Genomic DNA, 9,855 nt, shown 5'->3' with positions numbered 1-9,855 from the left:
TGCAGGCCCTGGATTTTTAGGGAGGCTCTTATCACCTTTACAGGGCACAAGCACTCATCTGCACATTCCTTCAATACCACAAAATCTCCTCCCCCTCTTCCCTTCTGGTCTGTTTTGAGAACCGTAAGTGCAGGTACCCTACTCCTGCAGATAGTTGCACATCTACTATGTTTAATGCATGCTGGGACCTGTCCGCAGCTGCCATAGCTCATTCAGTCTGAAAGAGCCATTGAAGGGAACAATAGATGCTGCCTTAAATAAATGGTCTTCCTCACACAGGTGGATCCCCAGGCATAGACTTTGATAACTCCAACAGGATTTCCAATGTTATCAGGGCCAGTGTAACCACTAGGCGAACTAGGTGGCTGCTTAGGGCACCAAGATTTGGGGGCGCCAAAAAGCGGTGCCCCAAATTTTTTTTTACACTACAGTGGAGTCACATCTTATGTGGGGTTAAGGTCAGCACACACAAGGGAAATCGCATATAGTGAAAATTACCATAAAGTACAGTACACACTGTATACACTAGAACAGGGATCCTCAACCTACAGCATGTGTGCCAAAGGTGGCACATGAGCCGATTTTTTTTAATAGCAGGCTGTGGGCCCCAGCCACCACTGATTCCATTGCCGGCCTGGGGTTCCGTTCATTCTGCCAGCAGTGGGCCAGCAGCCGGGACCCCGGCTGGCAGGAGCTGGTGGATGGAACCCCAGATGGGGTCCCGGCCGCCAGGCCCGCTCAGCCCACTCAGCCCACTGCCAGCCGGGGTCCCAGCCACCAGCCCTACTCAGCCTGCTGCCAGCTGGGGTCCCAGCTGGTGGCTCCGCTCAGCCTCCTGCCAGTCTTCTGCATTCCAGAGGAGCAGATTCCAGATGAGCACAAAATGCCTGACCAGGAGCCACCATCTGGCATGCAAATTTTAGGTGCCCTATAGCCATCTGTAGTTCCCTCAGAGTAATTTTATTTGCCCCTGAGAGCCCATATCAATTCCCTGACCAATTCTAATATCTCTGCAGATAACTTAGAAATCACAAACTGAGGCCAGTTCAATGCCCAAGTATGTTAAACTTTGGGCAGAGCCTTCTGTTTTTTCTGTAGCAAGGGGGGACCCCAAAGTATTCATCTAGGATCTTAAATGAAAGGAGCCGAAAAAGAGTCCACACAGCACCTTCTCTGGACTAAGTCCTGGAACCTGTGGAATGCTGGCTAATCAGCACCCCACTTCTCCAACTGGTCAATGGTGCCAAAGAATCCCAGCTCATGTTCTTTACTGACCTAAAACCAAAGAGGTTCCCCCTCTTCTCACCATGCTACTTGGGCTACCTGCAATGTCTACAAGTCAGTCTATAAGTCTCATTTTGTGTGCTAAAACTTTGATACCTCACATGTCATGAATACCTCAGACTCCATTGTTTTTTTGTTTGTTTGTTTGTTTTTCATTTTAGGAAGTGAAGAAACATTGATTAGAAACCAGAATTAAAATGATGGTAATAGTTTTTTTCATTGAGGTTTACCATGCACATCCTTAAATTCTGGTTGGCAGCTTGCATATTCCAATGTCTGAAAATTAATTTGGAAGTAAATAATGTGAACACAGGGACTGATCACGTAGAAGGAGGACTTGAGCTGTACAGGGAGATGAATAGGGGAACACACAGCAAACCAAAATACTGAGATAATTAACTGGTCCAAACTAGGTGTTGATGTTATGGTTGTGAATGAAAATCTAAATGAGTTTAAGCTCCTGGAACTTCCATGTAAAGGGATCAGAATATCAGTGTTCAACTCAGAAAAGCAATTAACAAGGGACTGTAAACTAACTACAGTGGAGCCTGGTTTAGCTTACTGTCTACCTTCACACAAATTTGTGTTGAGGGCTTTCCTGCAACAGCTCCACCTGCAGCCATCTTAACTTGTAAGTTATTCTTGTTTACATTCACTTACACAGACTAACCCACAAATAAAACTTATGCAGCCATTTACAAAACCTCTGAATTTGTACCACTGGGAGAAGACTGAAGGTCACAGTGGTCCAGGTGTTTAATGGCTGATAGACCTGGTCTACACTGGTTTACTTAGCTATTCTGGCAAACATCCTGGTGTCCGTGTTGTTATGCCAGCAAAAAAGTCATTTTTGCTGATATAATTCATTTCATTTGTGGAACTGGTGGTATAAGTTATACTGGCAAAAGAACTCTTTTGATGCTCCTACTCTCCACTAGGAGGGTTTTCTGAGTTAGTTCTACCAGTATAGATATACTAACAAACCCTTTCTATTGTAGACAAGACCTAAAACAAAAAGGAGTATTGATTTAGGGAGAGCAAAGCTGAACTGATGATGGTAGAGACAGTGTGAAGATGATGAGAAAAATAAGTTGAAGTGATTAGTTGAATGGATCATGTAGTTCATAAACTGGATGGCCAGGTCTACAAACTTAAATATATGGAGATATACCTCTCTCATAGAACTGGAAGGGACCCTGAAAGGTCATTGAGTCCAGCCTGCTGCCTTCACTAGGCAGGACCAAGGGCTGATTTTTGCCCCAGATCCCTAAGGGGCTCCTCAAGGATTAAACTCACAACCCTGGGTTTAGCAGGCCAATGCTCAAACCACTGAGCTATCCCTCCCCCTTCTTCTGGCAGGATATCTATTGTCAGTCAGAGATATGATGAGGTATGGTTTGTGACTGACAGCTGTGCTGACAAAAGTCCCTAGTGTAAATGAATCTATGCCAGCAAAACTGCACTTTTATCAATATAGTTTATTTCTCTTGAGTGAAGGCAGGGCTTTAATAAGCTAGTTTGGCAAAAGTGCAGTTTTGCTGGTATAAACTCAGAACACTTTGCTAGTTTAGTATATAGGTAGAGCTATACTGCAAAGGGCTCCAAGTGTAGACATGACCCAAGAGAAGACAAGGGTCTGATTTTGATTCCATTTACACTATATTTACCCAAGTATAACTCCATCAACTTCAATAGTGTTACTTCTGATCTACACCAATGTGAGATAAGAATCAGGCCCCAAGAGTGTCTGTTTCAGAAGAAAAATTATAGGCAATGTGACCAAAGAAGAAGACACAACATGGATATCAGTCTCCAAGAAATGATGAGACTAGAAGAGGAAAGGTCAATAGTATCGACAATGCTGGAGAAGTCCAGCAGAAGTGTTATTAGGCCTATATTTTACAAACCATTTCAGACTGGATGATGATGAAAAAATGAAAGAGAGAGGATTCAACTTCATGTCTTACAATGGTACCTCATCTATACCCGGAGGAACAAAATCCTTGAGAAAGAAGTTAGCAAGGCGCAGTTTCCTCAGAGAGCAATAGTGAAATAAGAATCCTTATTTAATGTAGGGCCCAATTAACATCCTCGAACAGAACTCTGACCTTGGTGTTAGATAGTTCCCATAGAAGTGGGTCATTGAGTTGCAAGTACCAAAATGCCTCAGTCTGCTGGGAATCCCACAGCTGTCTGGCCCAGCCTGCAAATTCAGCAAGTCTATCAAGAGATGGGGTGGTACTAGAGAACCCAGAAGATCTGCTGGTATCTCCCAGCAGAGTTCTAATAATTATACCAAGATCTAATATAGTTCTAGGTTTCAAAGAGCCCCAACCTGAGTTTAAAGCTACCCTTCCCTAGGACCACCATTGATGAGGGTGACAGCCATCTCTCCTGGGTGTGAATCCTCCTCTTCAGATGTAGTTGCACTTCAGATATAGAGGAATGAAAACTGCTCTCTCCCCCTGAGCCCAGAGTGTAAATCAAGCCCATAATACTTAGAACTTTCTTTACTTGTACTTTGCAGTTTTTTGGAATCTTATTTTTGAAGTCAGCAGTTGTGCGTCTCTATAAAATGCAGAATTTCAGAATTTGAGACTTATCACACAAGAGCTCAATAATGGTCTGCCCTTTGAAATATTACCTTGTTCTGGATACTAAAATTTAATACTTTACTTCAATCAGAAGGGACATTGGCCTATGATGTTGTCAAGCCCCATAATATAGGAAATGCAAAAAGGCTGACAACAAAACAGCATGTTGCTTGTGGAATCAAGCAAAGCACTTTTCCCTTTTAAAAAACACCAAGACAGCAGGTTTTTTCTTCCTGTTTGACAGTTTACAAAGCATGCTTGTATATTGTCTGACTGATGAAATAACAGGCCGAATATCTGGTTTTCTTATCATTGTGGAAGACTGTTTAGAAACACTTTTTTTCAGGCTATTGTTGTCATTAAAGCCTTCTTTGCACATGTCTAATAACTTTTCAGACTATCTAGCTGATGAACATAGCTAGAATCTCCAGTACACATTTAGGCAGAATAAATTAGCAAATGAGTATTTGAAGCAACTGTCATATATGGGGGTCTTTTCCTTGTTTCTTTTCATATCCTAGCTGACTTGACTACCAAAGTGCATGTAAGTTTAAGCACTGTTTTTGATGAGCAGTTTGCTCTTCTTACCATTTGAGTTAGTGATACACAACAGCATTGGTAGCGGTGCAATAATTGCTTCAAATGGTAAAATCACATACATGTGATACTGATATCCCCAAATGAATTAGACATGTGGAGAAAAAACAGTTCTAAAAAAGAGGCAACACCGGAAAAGGAAATACTGTAAATATGTGAATATTTTAATGCAGTTTAATTTTACACCTTTCAAAGATGGCTATAGCATAATGTGTCTAATACACCCCTAGAATATAGTTATCATATACAACCATGAGAATCACGTCAGTTATACAATCAAAAAGACCAAAGGTTTCTCAGCTCCCTGTTGTATGTTTTATCATGAAAAAAACTTAATTTCCTTCCAAGAAGTCAGTACTAATTATTCTTCAGCACTTTTTCTGGTAGGTAGCCTACTCAGAGAGGTGGTTCTCTTGCATTGTGTACTAAAAGTGAAAGGCACTGTGACGGGTGTATCAGTCGCGCACTGGTACAGCAGAGATTAACCTTTTTCTCTCAGTTGAGGAGGCCATTTCCCCCACCCCCCAGCTCTGCAGGGCATGGTCCAGCTGGAGCCAGGATATAAAAAGCATCAGAGCAGCTCAATCTGGGCTGACCGCCGGCAGGGAAGGAGGTACGTCAATAGCTCCTGGGAGAGGACCGCCTGCACTCTGAAACACGGAGGCCAGCCAGATGGAGACGGACCCCAACAGCCAGGCCTGGTATGTCACGGAGGGTGGAGAGACCAGAGAGTCCCAGAGATATTCAACTGCAGAGACTCAGGTAGGAAGTTACCCATGGAGGCTTTACGGAGATATGGTTACAGAACCGGACCAAGGCTCGGCGTGTTTCGGCAGGACCTCTGCCGAGCAGGTGGCAGGTAACCCCCTCACTGACAGGCCCCTGGGTTTGGACCCGGTGGAGAGGGTGGGCCCACGTCCCCCTATCCTGGCCACCATGGACCCTAGGGTGGTGGTTCCAACTCACTAACATTATCGACCCTGGCCAGTGGGCCACAGTGCCCTGACAGTAAGGGCTGTAGTACTTACTGACTCTGATCAATAGGGAACACCACCCTGATATCAAAGGCTGTAGTATTGACTCTGGCCATTGGTCCACACCACCCTGCTAGCAAGGGTCATATTCAGGACCGGCTTTAGGAACTGCAGGGCCTGATTCGAATACCTGGCAGCAGTCCAGGTCTTCAGTGACACTTCAGTGGTGGGGGGTCTTTCACTTGCTCCAGACCCCCCGCCACCAAAATGCCACCGAAGACTCAGAGCAAGTGAAGGACCCCCGCTACTGAAGTGCTGCCGAAGACCCGGACTGCCGCTGGGTATGTAAAAAAATTAAAAAATTAAAAAGGCGCCTAAGGCACGGGGCCCTGTTGGGCACAGGCGTGGGGCCCGATTCTGGGGAATCGGGGAAATTGGCATAAAGCCAGCCCTGGTCATATTAAGAACTAAGACCACTAAACTGCGCAACCCAGAGACGCGGGGCAGCCCTTCAGATTCTACCACAGGGCTGTGACGCTCTTCTCCCTGGCCCCCACAGAGTGACGGGGTGTATCAGCTCTGCGACAGGCACATCTTCACTACGGAGCTAAATTGGCACTGCTGCAATTGATGCAGCGGCATCAATTTAGCTGGTCTGATGAAGACATGCTAAATCGATGAGAGAGCGTTCTCCCATAGATTTTTGTACTCCATCTCCCCAAGAAGTGTAAGGGAAGTCAGCGGGAGAGCATCTCACATCGACACAGCATGGTGTAGACACCATTATTATTCACATAACTGAGGTAGCATAGCTTAAAATTGATTTTCCGTTGTAGTGTAGACCTGGCCTTAGGCTCGTCTTGATCTCTGATGATAAGGAGTTCCACAGCTTTTGCCAATCACAGAGACTTTTCAATCTTTAGCTCCTGCAAATTTCATCCAGGAGACTATCAGATGCAATGTCTTCATGGACCACTGCTGCCATGGAAAATAGGAGAAGAGGAAGTCACTGGGACAGCTTTGCCTTTGACCATTAAGGGATATTGGTAGAGAACTATGCTGGATGAAAAGAATTATCTGTTATTTATTAGTATTATGGCAGTGCTTAGAAGTCAGGGTCTCATTGTGCTAGGCATTGTACAAACAAATAACAGAGACAGCCCCCTGTATGAAGACCTTAAAATCGAAATATAAAACTATTGACAGCAGGTGGATACAACAGATAGATGGAGAGAGCACAAGGATCAATGAGACAATACTGGTCAGCATGATAAACCTGTTGGTCACTGCACATCAACTGCCAACCCAATCTTCTCTCTCTCACCAAAAGAAGTTGGTCCAATAAAAGATATTACCTCACCGACCTTGTCTCTCTAATCTCCTGGGACCTACATGGTTACAACTACACTGCATTCTTTTGGATGTCAGATAAAAAGGCATATCTGGCATGCTAGATTTTCTGGAGACAAGAAAATGTCTACATAGAATTTCTAGTTATCACAGGCACCATCATTTCTATAACTGAATGTTATTTTGAAAGGCCCATTCCAGCTCCTGTTGCAGTCAATAGTAGTCTTTCCATTGACTTCAGTGGGAATTAAAGTCCCAAGACAAGCACACACATTCTAAAATAATCCTAAAAGAACACCCCTCTTCTTTTATCCCAACCCCCAAGAGGAGTCATCACGCCAGGAAGACACAGTGGAGTGCTGCAGTTTCTAGTTTGTAGTTCTCACCATCCTGTCCTTTCCTAGGAGGGAACCATTCTGCATACTTGTACTTGTCTTTTCTGTATCCTGCAACCAAGGAAGGCAATGTTGTGATAACTTAAACATGTGTTCTTCCTTTCCATCTAACAGTAACACCTCCTATTATGTACACAGCACAACACAAAGCACTGGTAATAATTGTATGCAATCTTATTATAGTAAATCTTAAAAAACATACTTAAAACAGATGTAGTATATACTTGTTTTAACTTCTTTAATGATGCTAGCACTATGCAAGGTTTCTAATTATAGACACGCATTTTCTGTTGTTTTATGATTATTTGTATCCTTTCCCTTTGCTTCATCAAGCTTAGTTTTCTATAAAGACAATTAATGTGTTTTCCAGAAGTGTAATTATACAGAACTGCTCACCTCATACACAGCTTCTAGAATTTAGTGAGCTCCCTTTTATACTTGATTTTACAGCTGGGAAAGAAGAGTAAAAAAGCAGGTCAAGAGACTAGCCTCAGGTCACACAGCAAGAGAGTGGCTCAGCCTATATATGATGGTGATTAAACAACCATTAGAAATACAGGAAATCCAGAGTTAAAGGTTAAACTTAAAAGTAACCCAAACTTTTAAAAGTATTAAAATGGACAGTTAAGAAACCAAAACAATCTTAACTCTGTCCCTGCAGCAACATCAATCTCCCGTCTTCTGTTCTTTCAGACCTGCATTGTAGGATGTTATTATGGGACCAAAGACTTTTCCTTATATTTTTGAGAAGTCTGCAGTCCATGTCTGTGGCAATTTTAAATTTGAGGAAGACACTGTACTTATACAAAGTATGGGTGGAATAGTGAAAATGTACACAGCATTTTGGTATTAAAATTGGTTTAATACATACTTTTACATACTGTGCGATGTTTCACCAAAAGACCAACCTTTGCTGCTTTTTTCTAACTGCTATAATTTAATTATTGATTAAGAGGTTAGAAAGTTTGGCCCAGATTCACAAAGATTCTTAAATCCTTAAATCCCAGTTTTATGCTCCAATGTGATCCATAAAACTCCCACTCAGTTGCTTCCTCTCTCTAGGTATATGGACTTCTATGCCCCAGAACAATCCATGAAACAAGGTCAGATATGCATTTTTCCAACTCGCTGTGGAATCCAATCTCGTAGATGTGTTCAGAGGCACTCTACTGGATTGGTTCCCATTTTAAATCTGGCTGCAGGAGGAGGTGTCAGTGGTACCCACCTTATAATTTTTGCCCAGTGGTTAGAGCATTCCCTTGGCATGTGGGACACCCACATTCAATTCTCCCCTCTGCCTGAAGAGGAGAAAAAATGTGAACAGGGATTTCCCACACCTTTCAGAAGAGTGCTTTCTTCACTGGGATATCCAACTAGGAGATATTCTGACATGTGGGCCCTTCAGTCCTTCTTGCTGAAGATATTCCACTGTATATAAATAACTAAAGAGCCAATGGAGTAGAGAGACTGGACTATGGGTCTTGCACCTCCCAGGTGCAGAGGTGCAAACACCAGGCTACAGAGTCAGTCTTGCTCTCTGGTCCAATGACTCTTTAACTCTGTATTTAAAGACAGTTGTATAACTAGTGGCAACTGGAGTTTTAGGCTCAGATCCAGCAAGGTACTTAAGCATGTGACGAGCTTAAAACATGTGAGTAATCCCACTGAAATCAATTAGACTACCCACTTGCTTAAAATTAGTCATGTGCTTAAGTACCTTACAGCATTAAGACCTTAATGAAGTTGGGAAATAATTCCCTTCATTATAGGGCATACAATGTAGAGTCAGGCTGATTGTAAAGAATGGCAGAGTCAGTGCAACCATTGGATGACTAAATATAAATCTTTCTTGATGTTGTGGTCACTGATTAGGTCCAACTATTCATTGTGAATAAAGGTGTCTTACTGCAAGCTTGGTTCCCCTCCCCCATTTTTTTTCTTTTGTCTTGTAACCATGCTACTTTTTCAGTAAAATGGATTTGTCACCTCTTAAATCTTACATTTATTTTTTCAGTTAATTCAGAATTTATTTAGCACTCCCCACACCAGTATTAACACTTTTCTTAAAGAACTTGATCCAAAGCCCATTGAAGTCAATCTGAGTGACTTCAATAGGCTTTGGATCAGGTCCATAGAAAGTATAATAAGTTCTTCAAGGATCATGCTTTAGATCTTATCTCAAAGCCAGCACTTCCAGCAGAACCCCGTTACACTAGATTTACCACAAATGTTGCTACTTTTTAAATCACCAGTACTAATTTCTGCAGCACAGCCCAATAATTTGTTCATTAGAGACTTCCCATTGAAGAACTGACCCAGACCAAACCTATTTAGTTGGTAAGATCTGGCTGGATCACAGCATGAGATGATATGGTTGCAGGCCCTCTGAACCTCGAAAACTCCTTGTTCTTTGTCATTTGCTGTAAACACTCATGCCTGCATTTTGTTACAGGAAAAAAGGAATATAGATTTATACAGAATGAATGATGGCAGAAAAGAGAAATGGGGTAAATATGGGGTAGCAGTTAGTTTAGTTTTCTGATAGACCTTACCATTTATGTGAGGAGAATGCATCGTTAATGGTAATTTCCAATACTCTGATAAATAAAATTCTCTGGACAAATTCTGGCTACAAAACTGGTTAGTGAAATGTTATAGGTG

The 9,855-nt window shown here is 42.5% G+C and overlaps 1 long non-coding RNA gene across 1 annotated transcript; it reads right to left on the bottom strand.

Moving 5' to 3' along the window:
- Nucleotides 1-6,283: 6,283 nt before the first annotated feature.
- On the bottom strand, nt 6,284-8,936 carry LOC123361730. The gene is made up of 4 exons (XR_006576209.1): nt 8,420-8,936; nt 7,591-7,644; nt 7,186-7,245; nt 6,284-6,427 (listed from the first exon to the last, which is right to left on the bottom strand). It is a non-coding gene; the product is annotated as an uncharacterized LOC123361730 (long non-coding RNA).
- Between the last annotated feature and the right edge of the window lie 919 nt (nt 8,937-9,855).

The sequence above is a fragment of the Mauremys mutica genome, chromosome 1, assembly GCF_020497125.1.
Source record: "Mauremys mutica isolate MM-2020 ecotype Southern chromosome 1, ASM2049712v1, whole genome shotgun sequence".
Lineage (NCBI taxonomy): Eukaryota > Metazoa > Chordata > Testudines > Geoemydidae > Mauremys > Mauremys mutica.
Note: the sequence above shows the minus strand (reverse complement) of the source record. Positions and strands in the feature narration are given on the sequence as shown.